Genomic DNA, 17,017 nt, shown 5'->3' with positions numbered 1-17,017 from the left:
TTAATCTTCCTTATAATTTGATTTCTTGTTAATTCTCTATGTTCAGAATCTTTCCTGGAGGGAAACTTTCCTGATGGACCAATGCTGCTGTAAAACATATTCCAGAAATATTTATTGCCTATATCTCTCAGGTTTTGTGTGTAACATAAACTATACTAAGCTATGGGTAGTTTTTCATGTACTTTTATTATTCTACTCTCAGATTTATGGTAGAATTAAGAAGAATGAAGACTACATTTTTCTTTCTTTTTCCTTTTTTTTTTTTTTTTTTTTTTTTTGAGATAGAGTCTTGCTCTGTCTCCCAGGCTGGAGTGTAGTGGCATGATCATCTTGGATCACTGCAACCTCAGCCTCCCAGGTCCAAGCAATTCTCCTGCCTCAGCCTCCCAATTAGCTGGGGTTACAGGCATGTACCACAATGCCCAGCTAGTTTTTGTATTTTCAGTAGAGATGGGGTTTCACCATGTTGGCCAGGCTGGTCTCGAACTCCTGACTTCAGGTGATCCACCTGCCTCAGCCTCCCAAAGTGCTGGGATTACAGGTGTGAGCCACCATACCTGGCCTACATTTTTCTTTCATTTGGCGGAGGGTCTGCCTCCATGCTGAGCGGGTACTCCCTTTGTTGATGGGGCTTATGATGATCGTCAGGCACATATGGACCTGAGTCAGTAGACTCTGGAATTGAGAACATCAGAGAAAATCACACTGTTTCTGTTTCTAACATAAAGGCAAGCAAGTGTTCCTTAGCATCTCCTTTGTGTGTAGCAGACAGGACTTATGCCTCAAAAAGATGGCAGTGGATTTGCATAAACATGTAAAAACTTAAAAGTGAACGTCAGGTATCTCTGGTTTTAAAGTCCTTCGGGCAGTCTCTTATGCTACCCAAATTTATCTTTCCCCTTTTCCTGACTTTTCTTCTCTAATGTCTTTTTACGTTCATATTCATAGACATTTCTTATGACAAAGAGTGCAACCTTAATTTTTGCTTACTTGTCAGAGATTCTCTTTTCACCTTGGGTGGCTCATCATCTTTCCCTGAAGGAAAAAATATATATATCTTTCATACCCTTACTAACATAGATTTAAACCTCCTGTCAGGAAATAAGATATTCCACTCCATTCCTCTGTTTATTCATGTATCCTCTCATCCCTGTCTACAACAAACTTGACAGGGGCTTCTGTGTCTATGTCACCTTGCTATGTGGAATGTAGTGATGACTAAGCCATGTGTCATGTCCTTGAGATGCTTGTAGTCTAAGAGAAGTAATGAGCAGGTCCACCCTGAATTATACTATAAGAAAAGTACAGTGAGGCAAGGGAGTTCCATAGAAAAGGCAAAAACCTCACCAGGTATTCTGAGGAGGATTCATGTTTTCCTTGGTAATGGAAAGACCTTCCCAGATCCTCACTGCAAGTCTAAGATAAACCATTTTTTCATCAGGGCACAAAGGAAGAACATGAAGTCCAATGCAGAAGTTTTGAAAAGCAGGTGTGCTCAAGAATTATCAACAGCCCAGACCAACAAGACACCAGATGCAGGAGACTATTTGGCCTCTGAATAAACAGGATGAGGAGTTTAAGCACTGGACTAGGCTAGGAAAAGCAAACAGCTCCCAGGAGCAACAATTCAGTTACTCAGGGCAACCTGAACAAACTTCTGATCTTCTCACTCCTCTGTAAAGTGAAAAGATGGAGACCCAGGATCTTTAAAGGCCCTTCCAGCTCCAATATGCTAGGAATGTATGTGTTTGAGAGAACTTTGTGTGATAAAAAGGATGCATTGAAGGGTTTTTGAACAATTAATTCATGGTTCGTTATGACTAAACATATGTTAGTTATGAATAAAGACTTCCCTTTATTTTATTTATTTATTTTGTAATTAGAGACAGGGTCTCACTGCTGCTAGATTGTGCAGTAGCACAATCATAGCTCACTAAACCTTTGAGCTCCTGGGCTCACGCAATCCTCTTGCCTCAACTTCCCAAATAGCTAGGACTATGAACATGCATCATGCCCAGCTAATTTTTAAAATATTTTTAAGATACAGTGTCTCACCATGTTGCCCAGGCTGGTCTTCAACTCTTGGCCTCAAGCAGTCCTCCCACCTCGCCTCCCAAAGCACTGGGATCACAGGTGTGAACCACCTCACCCAGCCTAAGACTTCCCTTTAAATAATAAAAGTTTTAAAATCAGAAATTAAAATCGAAGGCATGCATTCATGCTTTTTTCAGAGTCCATTGGTTATAACTTAACCATCCAAACAAAGTCTCAATTCCTCAATATAGCTTTTCTTAACTTTTCCAGCCATATCTCTAAAAGTCAGTCTTTTCTCCGTCATGTAACTATATCTGACATTGTATCCTCTCCTGAAAACTTCCCCACCCCACCTTCTTCTGAATAACTCTTCTATTCTATTCATCCTTCAAATCTTAGATTGTTATACTCTCTAAATGCCTTCTCTTGCCATTCCCACTTCACCTTCCCAAAACACACAGAAACACCTCCAAGTTAGGTACCCCTCTTAATGTGCTTCATATATCCCATACTCTTCCTATGACAGCACTTACCATGCTAATTTTTAAAGATATGTTTAGTACTCCATTTTCCTCACTACATTGTAAGCCAGGACAATGCCTGCCTTGTTTACCTGACATATAATATATCATATAAATATATAATGAATGAATGAAGCTAGATTACTATTTTAAGTCAGTAGATTCTGAGTAAAGATCTAGTAAAATAAATGCATGGCCAACAATGCATGGGCAGTATACACCTATATTGCACAGGACACAATGTTAGGTACTGTCCCTATAGGCTGATTCTTTAAAGGTTTCCAGCTGACAGGAATGTGTGTAACCTAACCAAACTTGAAGAATATTTATAAGATATTGTGTCTGACATCTCAAAAATCAAAATGTGAAACAAACAAAATGTAGTTATATCTTTTGTATAGCAACCACTAGAGGGCAATGAAAGCAAACATTGAACATCCTTTGGGGGAAAGGAATTGTAAAATGTTTTCTGATTGAAATCTGGGCATATAATCTTATGTTTGGGATAGTTATAGGACCTGTAGGCTGTGGTTTCTGTGATTATGGGTTTAGTAGTTTAATTACCTTTCTAGTGTGGAATTAAAACCTAGATTTTCTGTGATAATGACATCACCTTACACTGCATGCATTATCTCATATGAACCTCCTATAGCACTACCAGGGAATATATTATTTTCCCATTTTCCAATGAATAAAAACTGAGGTTCAGAGGCATTAAGCCATAAGGTAGCAAAATATTGACACAAATCCTATAAATACTTATTAACTACTTACATTTACCAGGCATACAAAATTCTCTGCTAAGACAGACAGTCTGGGAAAATACAGGTTCCAAAATTAATTGTACCAGTTTAGAATGGAGACATATGGCAACAGCTCCTTAAAAGAAGATCTTGTGGTTTTAGGTAGCCATCTGATGATGCTGCCAATAGGCCAATAGGCTGGAGCCTATTTACAGAAATGTAGTCCTGGAATGTAGGAAGGAGACATCCTTCTGTCTCCACACTGGTTAGACTCTATCTAAGCTATGTGTTCCACTCTAGTTGCTGCATTTTTATAAAGATATCAAGAAGCCACAGACTAGGATTAAGCTTCCTGGACATGATATATTACAGGGTGAAGGGGAAAGTGAAATGTCCCAAAGAAGGAGAGAGAAAGAGAGGGAATTAGACACAGTGATGCTTAAGCTATAGGCTCAGGAGCCAGAGTGGGTCCGACTTGGCATATCTACTAAAAACAGGAAATGAATAATTCCAGAGATCTGGGTTGGCCTCATATCCATGTCAGATATTGAAGAGAATACATGTTTGTATTCTCCAGGATTCACACAGAGCTAAAGAAGAAGCCTTTTTACTGCTTTAATCTGTGCAGACATCAGAAGCACTTTCCAGAGGCCCCCATGAGGCCCATGTGCAGGGAGCTAAGCATGGCCTTGCTTGGTAACTGCAATAGCTGAAGTAAAGTGAAAGGCATTGAACATTCAAACAGCTTCTTTCGGCTTGCCCCAGCGAGCTCAACCTGCAGCTTGCCTGCCACTTTCTTCCATTCTCTGCTCCATCCACCTCTTGTGTGTGTATCCCCAAGGTGGGCTGCAGGAGTTCTGTGGTCCAGCTGGAGCATAGACACTATGGGAGTAAATTTTCTTGGCCCCAGGATACATCTGTGTCACCAACAGAGAATGCGCATCACGGGGTCAGCTGGCCCTTAACCAACCTTCCCACCTCTGGTTACGTGATGGTAACTATCCAGAATGAATTTATTGAGAATTTTGCTTCAGAGGTGGTTATTCACCACAGTAAGGTCTCCATTATAAGAACTGGATCAGTTAGCACGGCCAGTGCAATCACCATGTTTTTAAAAGACTTGAGGGATGAAGTTGCCTTTGTAGCTGTTGATAATGGTGAATTGAAGGGTGTGAGACAATGGATGTTAAACATGGCAATCTTTTCCTAAAACTGCCAAATAGTGCTTCCAGCAAAGATTATCTCATCTCTGCGAACTCCAACCTAGTGATAATCACATCAAGCACATGCCAGGAAAAAGGTGAAACACTTTAATTTAGTCAGTCTAAATGTGGCCATCATTAAATTAATGATGTCTAATATTACTCAATATAGTCCTGCTGCAAATTGATAGTTTCCAGTCCAGTGGATATCTTAATCTATGTAGCTTAGAAATTGAGTACATTTTTCAAAACCCATATTATTGGAAATGGCTGTAATCTGGACACTGCCCATTTCCATTTCTTGACTGTGCAAATGCTTGGAATCCACTCTGGAAGCTGCCATGGGTGAATCTTTGGAGAGCATGGGGACTCAAGTGTTCCTATGTGGAGTGGAGTCAACATTGCTGGTGTCCCTCTGAAGGATCTGAACTCAGATAAAGGAATTGATCAAGATCTAGAGCAAGGGGGAAAATGTCCACAAAGAAGTGATTGCCAGTGCTTATGAAATTATGAAAATGAAAGGTTATACTTCTTGGGCCATTGGCCCATCTGTAACTGATTGAACAGAAAGTATTTTAGAGAATCCTAGGAGAGTGCATTCAGTTTCCACATAATTAAGGGCCTCTATGGAATGAATGAAGTATTCCTCAGTGTTCCTTGTATCTGAGAGAGAATGGTCTTGCAGACCTTACATAGGTAAAGCTGACCCTTGAAGATGCAGCCCATTTGTGAAGGAGCACAGAAACACTTTGGGAATTCAGAAGAAGCTCAAGCTTTAAAGTTGTGTAAAGCTATTATTCTGAAATTATAGAAGAAGAGAAATAGTAGTTTTGGGATTATATATAAACCTTTTGAATAAACTTGAATTCCTAAAAATTGGAAACAAGAAAGGGAGTAGGGTGATGGCCCTGTTTATTTAGCTTCTATCGCTTTTATTATTAGCATCCAGATGCTGAATGATACTTATTTTTTACAATTCCTAAGCGATTGCATCAAAGAAGGTGTTTTTGATACCTCTGATGTGCCAGTACTTGCCTTGTATGTATATGCACTTGCCATTTGGTCCAAAAGAATATATGGTGTTTATTGTTTTATAGAAATCCTGATTCTTTTAAGTACATTCTAATATTTTTTGGTCTGATGGGCTTATATTATACTCATTTACATACTCTTTTTAGAAGTCGTTACTTTCTCTACAATGTAAAAATAAAGGTACACATAAAGAAAAAAAAAGTGAGTCTGAATCCTGACTCTGTTGTTTGTAATTGTGAATTTCAGCAATTTATTTAACTTCTCTGTGCCTCAGTTTTCTTATCAATAAAATGATGACTGTGTCTACGTATAGGGCTGTTATGAGGAGAAATTGATAATACATGTGGTGTTTATTGTAACATTTCGCACCTGGAAGGATTTGATAAATGTTGGCTGTTATTTTTGTTGTTGCTGCTGCTGCTGCTGTTGTTTTTGTTGATAAAGCACTTGCAAGACCATTCTGCAGAAATGAAGGTAGACTTATTTGTGTTGCCCTAGAAAATGCCATTAGAACCAAAAGAGGCATCATCTAAAAGCAAGAGTTCGTAACAGGTTTAGTTTCAAATACTTTTTCTACCATGTATCGCCTAACTGATCTTGAACAAGTCATTCAGCCTTACTCAGTCTCCATTATTCTGATGTTACTGAGGACTTAATGTGTCTGTTCACTGTGCTAAGTGCTGTGGGTAGAGTGAAAAGGCCTTGTGTCACTGCATTGTAGTTACTCAAGCAGGAGCCAGCTGACCATCTGCAGGCATTTAGAGGGCTTGGGAGAAAGCATTCCTGCAAAGGATGGATTTTTTTATCAAATCTCAGAGGATCCTGTAAAGAATCTTTGTTTCTGCTCTTGAAAATGTTGGAAATGAAATTTGTTCTCACTTTCAAATTGTCTTCATCTGATATGGCACAAGGCTGGTCCTCTAATGGACTTGCATTCAAAAGTATTTCCCTTGAAGTAGTACCTGCCTTTTGAGGGTAACTGGATTCCTTTATTTCTCAAAGGTTAAGAAGATGAAAAAGTATGGCTTTGGAACCAGCAAGATGCTTGAAACCTGCTTTACTATCAACTAGATGTACACACTTTGGACAAGTACTTAGCTTCCCCAAACTGAGTCTTCTTATTTATAAAATGGAGCCAATGACTCCTGCTTCAAAGGATTGTTATGGGGGTTAAATGTGCCAAGGGGTATAGAGCACCCATCATGGTGCCTGACACAAAGCAAGTGGTCCTGCCTTCTTTGACAGTGCCACCAATAGTCCCAGTGCTCAAGGCTCTAAGAATGAGCTTCAACTCTAAGAGGAATGGGCATTGGCCTGCCGGTCATCATCCCATCTCCTCAACTCTGTAACATTGTGCAGCTCCTGCCAGATAAAAGCTGACCTCAAGTACATTTCCCACAATTCTGGTCCCTCCTTACACTCTATGGTACCTAGGGGTCTAGTGTCCTCATGCTGTTTCTTGTCTGTCCTTCAGTGAAAGAAATCAGATGAAGGAGTTCACACTGAGGTTGAATGTTAGGAAACAGGCAAAGCATTATTTCAACTAACTATATCGAGATTTTCACAGTATATCTACTAAGTTTATGACCAAAACAGTGAATCTCAAATGGTGGGATTATAGGATTCCCAGTAAACCTTATGAGGAAAGAATTTCAGAAACATCATAAGTGCTTCATAGGATTATTCATTTATACATCTCAAAGATGGCTACATAAGGCTGTGATCTTCTTCATCCCAAACCCAAGTCTTATTTTTATTGATTCCAGTACATGACATGACACAGCCCCTGGCACATTGTAGGTGTTCAATAAATGTGGACTAGATAGTCTTGAGGCCATATCAGATGGACAAATATATTTCTTAGCCCATCTATTACTGTTAAACACAACCACAAACCATCTATAAAACACTTGGGATGGGAGAGTGGGAAGACATAGAAGTATTTTGCTTTAGTGTTAAGGATAGAGGAAATAACAGTTCTTCTAGAAAATGCCCTGTAACTGGGGAGAATTTCATAGAAGAAGTAGGATTTGAATTGAGCTTCCCAAGGCAAGGGTGGCAGCATGACATGTGGCTACAAAGAAGAGTGTTTCCAGCCCAGTAGACAGATGGAAGTTCAAAAGCTACTAGTAAAGGGTGTTGATGACAAGTTCTAGGTAGAAGCTAGCTTGTTTTGAAAACCTGAACCCCAGCATACATATTCTTGTCTTCATTTTAGTTTCCTTGGAACACTTTAAACACTTCTCCCACATTTTTCTCTCACACTTCTACACACTCCCAGTCCTCAGTCTCTGCCACATATATAGCAGGGGGAAAAATGGGGCTCTCTTTCTCTTTCTCTCTGTTATACTAGTTTCCTCTAATCTTTTCCTCAGTAATATATCACAGAACAACTTTCAGCTCATTAGCTGACAACTTTAATGCTGTTCTTTTAGAATAGTCAAAGATTTACTCTTTTCCCTAATAGCCAACAATACATAAGGCTTTAATGTCCCTTTTCACATTTCCTGAGGCTAAAATTTTCACAACATTTAACTCAAATTTAAACTTCCTAAAACTATTTTGGAAAAAAGAACCAGGAAGATTTATTTTAACATTATTTTTCTTAATCACAACAGCAAATGTCATGAATTTTACACACTAAACTTACTTTTTAGTGAGGAAATACTCTTCTAGAAAAAAATTGAAATTGTACATTACAATTCAATTTAATGTAAATTGTATTTACATTAAAAAGTAGAAATTAAAATTTTATTTTAGTGGTATTAATAATGTTATTAGGCTGAACCATATGAAATTGCCATTTTTGTAGGTCAAGTTGAATATTGTCAATTTTGTGTGGTTCAACCTAATACAGACTCTTGCATAGAGGTTACAGCCATAGATTGTACTAAGAAAAGAGTCTTCAAAGAATTTAGTGCAGAAAAAATGAATTTATTGGTTTACTGATTTGAAAAGGGTGCTTAAACAAAGCAGAAGTATTGTTCAATTTCCCATAGTAAAAGCAAAAGCTACCATTCATTGAGTGGATTTTCATCTGCATCACCTTATTCAGTTCTCAATATAATTCTGCAACCATTTTGAAGTAGATATTCCTATCATCACTTAATAGATGTACAGAGTCAAAATTCCAAACCTGAGTCTGCTGGACAAAACCCACACTCTTTCCCTTCTATTACACTACCTCAGAGATTTAATACAGAAGATAAACCACTTCTCCAAAATACAATACCAATTAGCATCAGGACTTGGAATTATGGGTACATATTGAGTTATTTACATAGAAAGCTTGACTTTCTACAGTTAAGTCTTTGAGAAAAAATTCTATAAAGTAGGAGGTCATTTTATATATACTGAGCTCCTCAAGAACAGAGGCTGTCTGAATAATCTTTGAATCCATGGGACACAGCACAGAACCTATTGTAAATCATAAATAAACATAGTAAATCACAAATAAATGTTTCTAGAATAAATGAGTAAACAAAAGAATGACTTTTGCATGGGAAAAGGCAGAATAGGTTCATAGCTCTTTGCAGAATCAAACGTCTTACAGTATGTAGGTATTTTAAAACCACAAGATAGAATCACAGAATCATAACTCCGAATGGAATATCAGAGTTCCTCTTGCACAATATTTGTTTGTTGTTTGTTTAATAAACAAAGGAAGTAAACCACAAAATTCCAAAGCTAAATGATGACAGAAGCCAGAGCCAAATCTACTGAGCCTTCTTGAAAATATATCTATCCCTGGATTTTTCTTCCTTTAGGAACATAAATGTGCTAAGGTATTATCTACTCATCAATAATTACCAAAATTATTTATATTTTTATACACAGCATATATACATGTATACATACACACACACATAAATAATTGCAACACAATTTACTTTCTTTGGGGAAATACTTGTTTTTATTGCACACAGCATTTGATAAAAATCAACATTAGCCAGGAACTTATAAGTGTGAGAAAGAAGGCGGCTAAATACAAGTTTTTTTGGTTGAAAATCACACCCATTCACTAATCCTCAGGTGGACTTGTGCTCAGGAAGAATAATTTACATTGTCAAACACTCACAAGCCTGAAAAAAAAAGAAAAGAAGGGTGAATTTGTATTCATACGACAGATACCTTCACACACATTATCCTGGAAAACACATTGTAGATTATACAATTTGTTGGTAAGTGATTTATGCTTTTTATGCACAGTTATTTGCTTAGTCTCCTATTCATCCAAAAATCCATACTTTTTCCTGGTTTACCTGACTTTCTCATTATGCATAACTTTGAAGAGAAGCAATATTTAGCAATGATGCATTCTCTGCAAATGGATGGCATGCATGCATCTGTCTTCTAATATAATATTCATGGTTTTCACATCTCTAAATATGAATTTTCCCCTTAGTGCTTCTTCAACCCATATTTTGTATCTTAGGGCCATACAAAAATTGAAACATTTCAGTACTTATTTCATACTTTTAAGAGGGAAGAAAATATTGGCAAAGGATGGGTAAGAAATGGAGGTTACAATGCAGATGATGTAAACCTTGAGCTACATACATACTCAAAAGCCCAAAGTTGAGCTATTGTTGACTGACTGGTTCTAGGCAAGGACTAAGGGTCAGTTCAGGAGCAAATATAGAATTTAGAACATTCAGTCTATAATGATGGTGTTAAGAAGGGGGTTGAACATTCAGTTGGTTCTTTGATATGCAGCAGGTCTCTACAGTAGACAGGAACAAGTGGATTTTGAAGAAGCTCCAGAGACCTATAAATCCTAAGGAGTTTCTCCAGAAGCCCTACATGGAAAAACCCTAACTTGAGGCTTGTCCTTGACTTAGAGTCACAGAGCATTATGTATAAGCAACACAGCCTAAGATAGCATTTCAAAATGCTAGCACAGATAATTTTGCTATTTTAGTTTTCAGGAGCAAGCTCCTCTGGCTTGCCTGTATTTGACAGCTAACCCGGTGTTTTAGTTGTATTGATGGTGGAATGAGAAAGATTTATTTTTATAAGCCTAATGATGAGACTCTTACAGCACATCAGTTTGGACTTCAAAAGGATAACACAATTCCAGAAATTAGGTGGTAAACAGCCAGTCATAGGCTGTCTTCCCAATAAAGCAGGATAAATGAACCAGAGAAGAGAAGAGAGGATGCAGCAGGAAAGTAGAGGCAGATCACTCAGAGGGAGGTGGTAAGAAAAAGCAAGTGAGACCAGCTGCAGGAGGAGGAAATAGACACAGCCCAGCCGCAGAGGAAAGGTAAGGCAGGGAGAAGTGAAGGGAATCTAGTCACAGATGCAGAGAGACAGATCAGGAGAGGATCACAGAGGTGAGACCCTGCAGGGGAGAATGGGAGGAAAGGGTGAGGGTATCATAGAGAGGAAAAAAAAGGAGAATCAAGGGACCACACCTTTACAGTGCAGTGTGCAGTGTGTGGTGTACGGAGTACAGTGCAGTGTACGTGGCAACTTTTCCAGGTGGTAGGAGTTTGACGAAAGAGAAAACAATGCAACAGGAAACTGCATGCAATGCAAACTTGGAAAGGGAAAAGATAGAGGATGATGATTTAAAGAATGCAGAATTATATGTCTGGGTTTCATGGAACTCCTCGTGCCAAGAACAGCAAGGGCTAGTCATATATATTTTATTCTGATGCTGGGAACTGTTAGTGCAGTGAATGGAGTTTGAGAGTTCCAGGTCCTCTGTTTCAGGAAGCCTCCAGTGCTTCTTCCCCTTCTGGATGACTGCTGCCCTTGTGCTTACTGACTTAATGCCTCTTCGTCTCACAAGATGTGGCAGAGCCCACCGCTGATCAGAACCTGCAGCCAGCCTCTCACAGAACTGGCCCCAGTATAGGCTGAAGCATAGTTCAAGGAAGGAGCTGGGTGAGAAGGCACTGAACTTGGCCACAGGAATATTAAAAGGGTTTGACGTTAAAATGCTCTGGGGGATTGTTGTGCTCTCTGTAATACCCAAAGTGGCAGAGGTGTTGAGGAAAGCTGGTCCCTGCACTGACCAAGCTCGCCCTAAAGAAACAGGGAAACAGCCCCTAGACACCAAGACTACAGTATGCCTGGAGGGGGCTGTTTACTGAGATGGGAAAGCAAAGTGGCCCATTGTGATGACGGCACTAGCAGGAGCTGAGGCTGCTGTTAGAAGGCATGTGATATTATGGGGAAGGGAATGTATATGCGTGGGGAGCAGAAGTAGATTTGGAAGCACGTAGCAACATTGATGGCTGTCAGAGGTAGGAGTGTTACCTGCAGACCTAAGGCTGGAGACAGCAGGTATTGTAAGAGAAGAGGGAAGATTAAGTAGGGGAGAAAGGACACAGTGTGGGCACCACACAGACCAGATCTCTTATCTTAGCTCTGCTACCTTCGAAGCATCTAATCTTTCTGTGCCTCAGTTTTCCCATCTTAAAGTTGACCTCAGCAAAGTTCTTGGGAGGATTAGCAACAATAAGCCTAACACAATACCCTCTTGTTCAGTGTTCAGTAACTAGTATTATCTCTATTAGTGATCTCCTTCCACAGTTAAATTCTTGGTCACAAACAGTTTGAAAGTCAATTGCCTAGATTTCTTCCCCTTTTATTCCCTGTCTCCTTTTCTTTTCTGTTCTCCTGGTTTGCTTTTCCCCTCCTTCCTATTATTTACTGAGCATTCACTTTGTGCTAGGAACTCAACGAATGCAGTGGAACTTTATTTCTTGATGTTTTTTATCTACTGAACGGATTGTGGCTTTGCAGCTCCGTTCACATCTGAAGCTCTGGCAACTAACCATGGAAACTCACACCTTGCTGAAGAGTTGTTTTCTGCAGGGAGCAGCATTCTGTGTGCTAAATTGGGAGGCTGGAAAGAGGGAATTGGTTAGTAATTAGAAAAGATTTAAATTACTGAAAATACCTCCCTGCCTGTGTAAATGGAAAATTTTTCTGATGCTTACAATATCCACTTGGGACTGATAGTGAAAGATTCAGCACAGCCTTGACTGCTTTTATGAAGTCTTGATATATGCTTCAGAGAACAAAGGAAAGTGATGAAGGAAAGATAATTCCAGATGATGGTCATTCTTTCTCACTCCTTATTGTATGGAGTTTGTCTTTTCAGGAGAGTTTTGAAATGATTCTGTTGCTGCTTCTAGTTTTCCCAAATGTCTAGAAGCATTTTTTGAAATCAGTAATTCTTGGAGTTAAGGCTATATGTATGTGGTCTGCGTAATACTTCCCACAAAAGTCCACATTCAAGATGGCAGCTCCAGTATAGAGAATTCTGCCTTTCAAGATGGCAAAGTTGGTTGCCACCTTCCAGGGTCCTGCCTGTCTGCTATATTATTCTCCTCGCTTATACTTTCTTTTCTAGTTTGCATTGTTTTCACTATTAGACACTGAAATTGGCCATGAAATCCTTGGTGAGCTGATTAATAATTCCTCTTTAGAGGAACAGGAGTCTTTGTGAACCTTAAGGCTTCTTCAGAGGTGAGGAAGAGATTCATTAAGCACATAAAGCTGTAGTCACCCTCAGTAATAATTTATGAGGACATCAATTTGTGCCACATCCTGGGAAAACAAGAAGACTGAAACAGTGGCTGGGACTGCCCTCGTGGGGCTTACAGTCTAGTTATTGATATTTATTCATTAAAAAGGTAAATAGAAAAAGAAAGCAAATTACAGAACATCATGTGTTATTATGGGATCATTCTTTAAAACAATGACTATATATGGAGGTAAACATGAATGTTTTTGCACTCACATATATTCACTCACTGACAGGAACCAGGCACTATCCTAGACATTGGGAATGTAGCTGGGGATATGTAAATATGTGTAGAGAAAGTGTATAAAGTTAATTTGTCTAGTTTATTATCAGTGGTTACCTGAAGGTTAAGATAGAAAGATGTTCACAGTTTACTTGCTGTTTTTTTGTATTGTTTTAGTTGTTTAAAATGAGCTTGCATTACTGCTGTCCTGAAAAATAATAATAAAAGAGTAAAGAAGGACCAAAATTCATGTAATGCTGCCAGGTTGTGGGGCTGATGGCCAAGTAAGTGTCACAGACCATCATGATTACAAGAGGTCTGGGAAGATAGAACCTGACCTGGACAAGAGAGAAGGCCAAGACTTCAAAGAATCCAGGAAAACAGGAAGTAAAACAAGGAGGAGGAAGTTAGGCCCAAGGGAATAACATTATGCTAGGGATGGACATGAAGATTCTGGCAGCAGCAGAGGGTTTGCTTAGGAGAGGAGGCGTGTGATGTAGGACATTGAACTCTAGCATTCTCATCTGGACTCTACTACAAATACACTGAGTGACCTTGGAAAATAACTTCATTCTCTGTGCCTCACTTTTTCCACCAATGATATGGGAGGACTAGACAGAATCCACTCTAACGTTCCCTCATATCAGAGAAGTCTCTAGTCTTAAAAAGACTAGAGAGGGTTGTGGTAAAAGCTACATTGTGAAAGGGCTTAAATATAGGGCCAAGAAATTTGCACATAATTTACAAGCAGTTAGGAACACAGATGAATATGAGCATCTGTGGCATGTATAAAATGTGAAAGGCAGTATTTAGAGAAAAGTAGAATGGTTGTGATACACAAGACGACTATCAAGGTATTGAGAGTAGACAAAAGGGAGAGGGAGGATGGGAGAGAGACAGAGATTAGAGGAAAAGCTAACATCAATTAGAAGTGTACCGCATGGTAATGATATATAATATCATGCTATATCAAAAAACAAAATATATTATATATCAAAAAGAACAATATTATATATCAAAAACATTATAATATGATATATAAAAAATTATAATGTCATGATATATCAAAAATAAATCCAGAATGATAGAGAAAAAAATATATATATATAAAGGGGAAGCTCTCCTGCACAGAATAATACCAGCTAATAATTCTAGAAGAAATAAAGAATTTATAAAATAACCATTTTTTAACCCACAACAAAATAACTATTTCAAGAAAGCATAATCCATAGATGCTAAAAAAATTAGGGGTTAAAGTTTACTGGAAAAAGAATATTTACATGGTCTCAAATAAACCACCTTATAGATTGTTATTTGCAAAATAGAAAGGTGCCTTTTAAATGAAGAGATCTGGTGGTCCATGTATTTTGAGCCTCCTGCTATGACGTAGTAAGAAATACACAGCATTCATTACACACTGGATTTTGCTAAAAATGTTTCACCTGATTCTGATTGGGAAGAAACAATCAGACAAATTCAAAATGCAGAACACTCTATAAGCATCTGACTGAATTTTTTTTTAAAAAAGAGTAAGTTTTATTTTAAAAAAATGTAGGTAATGTTCAAGACTAATAATGACTAAAGACATAATAACAACCAAATGCAATGCATAAAACTTAAATCCTGGATTTAAGAAAAAAATCTGTAAAAGACATTTGGAGGATAACTGAGGAAATTTGAATAGGTGCAATATATTAAATGGCATAGAAATATTAGTTTTGTTGGTTTTCTCTGGAGTAATAATGGCATTGTGGTTATACAGAAAATATCTTTACACTGAGAAGATGCCTTGCTGATATGTTAGATTGAAAGTGGAATGACATCTGCAACATAATTCAAATGGTTCAGAAAAAGTGTGTGTCTGTGTGTGTGTGTGTGTATGTGTATGTGTGTGTGTGTGTGTCTTCTGCTAGGCAGATAGGTAGGTAAGTGGAGAGAGCAAGAGGGAGGAAGAGAGGGAGAACAAATGTACCAAAATGTTAAGAACTGTTGAATCTTTATGAGTTTTTTAATAATGTTCTTCAAGTTTTCTATAATTTGAAATTTTTCAAAATAAACAGGAAACAGGGCCTGTTTCAATAGTTCAGATCAATGCTTAGAACTAGCATAGTAAATTAGAAAGGAAAAAACAAAAGCAAAAGATATTTTGAAGAGAAATCTTTTAATAAATATTATTTCTCATTCATAGTGGTGAATACAAGTTGATTTTCAAGCATCTCTGTTTATTCAGATCTCCTTCTCTTGATTTGACTGATTGCAGTTGGGAAGATTTTGACTTCCCAAAAAGATTTGACTGATTGCAATTGGGAAAATTTGATGAAAGTAATTGGGAAGAGGGGACTTAAGAGTTCTTGACACAGTTTGCCTAAACTCACAAAACCTGTTTCTTGGGAGCTTTTAGGCAATGAGATGATTACCTTATTTTTAGGTGAGGAATAAGTCAAAGAAATACTAAGATGTAATTGTGGGCAACAGCCAGATGCCAAGATACACATAAGCCCAAACACAAAAGAATGTCATCAACTTGAGGAGATATGATGAACAAAACATCAGGTGAGTCCCACATGCAGCAGCCAGAGTTTGAGTTTTGCATTAACGGATTTTGACCAAGATTAATTCCATTAGTATCTTATTCCTGCTCAAGCCTTTCAGATGTTTTAGGAGTGGACTGTTTTGACAGATATGTCTCTGGAGACAGCATTATTCCTTCCTTTAAAATTGATTCCAAAGCTTATGAACAAGATTAACTGTGTATGAGGAAAAAAGGAAACAAGAACCCTTTTCACTTACATTACAATTTCACTCAGATTAATTTATGTAAACTAAACCAAATTAGTGAATATTACAGGATATGTAGAAATGAACATCCTTATTGCTTTCAAATCTGTATACTATTTAGACAAATTCCTAGTTAATAACTTTGACCCAGAACTTAGCCAACTGAACTTGTTTGAACAAAATAATAAGGTTCACTGGGAATTAGGGTATTTATGTGAAAAATGGTATTGATTCAGTATTTCCTTTTGCAGGTATTATTGCACCTTTGGAAGGACATTTTTTCACTATGCCTGATTGTGCCACGGTTTGCAAAACATTTAACACACATGAGACTTCTACAATTAATGCCAAGGCTGACTCCTGACTTGGACATTTTAACAACAGAAAATACCATCCCCCCTCACAAATAGACACATTTTCATACCCAGTTGAGAACTACTGTTAGATTCTAAGTCACTTAGGGCTGAGCCATTGCTTTCTTCACCAATCCATCCCCCAAAAATAGCACAATGACTGGCACAAAGAAGGCATTCAGTAAATATGTATTGAATGGATTAACACAATGTTTGAAAATTTGATTACACTAGGACTCATGTTTTCTGTAAATATTACTGTATTTTAAATGTGCCTACATAGCGCCTTTTGTCTTTTATTGCTAAGGTAACACAAACCTCAAATTCAGTAGTTAAAACTTTTTCGTAGGACTTTTAAAATTGTTATGGTACAACATGTTTACTTAAAAATATTCACATACTGTTAAGGGCTATAAAATGAAATGTAACCCATTTTCTCCTCTTCAGCATTTCTCCCCTCCCCACCACAATACCATAGCCCATTAAAGCCTCTGTTATCAATTCATTGTGTAACCTTGCAGGCATTCTCTATAAGATCATTCATCCTTTTCTTTTTTTGAAACAAATGAACTAGATATACATATAGTT

General features: G+C 37.9%; 1 protein-coding gene and 1 pseudogene across 15 annotated transcripts in view; both read left to right on the top strand.

The window, feature by feature from the left end:
* Positions 1-17,017, top strand: part of DLG2 (discs large MAGUK scaffold protein 2) — a 2,182,864-nt gene that overhangs the window by 1,813,075 nt on the left and 352,772 nt on the right. The window lies entirely within an intron of this gene.
* On the top strand, positions 4,290-5,289 carry LOC129007575 (L-lactate dehydrogenase A-like 6B; annotated as a pseudogene).

This window comes from Pongo pygmaeus, chromosome 9 (assembly GCF_028885625.2).
Source record: "Pongo pygmaeus isolate AG05252 chromosome 9, NHGRI_mPonPyg2-v2.0_pri, whole genome shotgun sequence".
NCBI classification, from domain to species: Eukaryota; Metazoa; Chordata; class Mammalia; order Primates; family Hominidae; genus Pongo; species Pongo pygmaeus.
The sequence above is the reverse complement of the archived record's forward strand: the minus strand, read 5'-3'. Positions and strand labels throughout refer to the sequence as shown.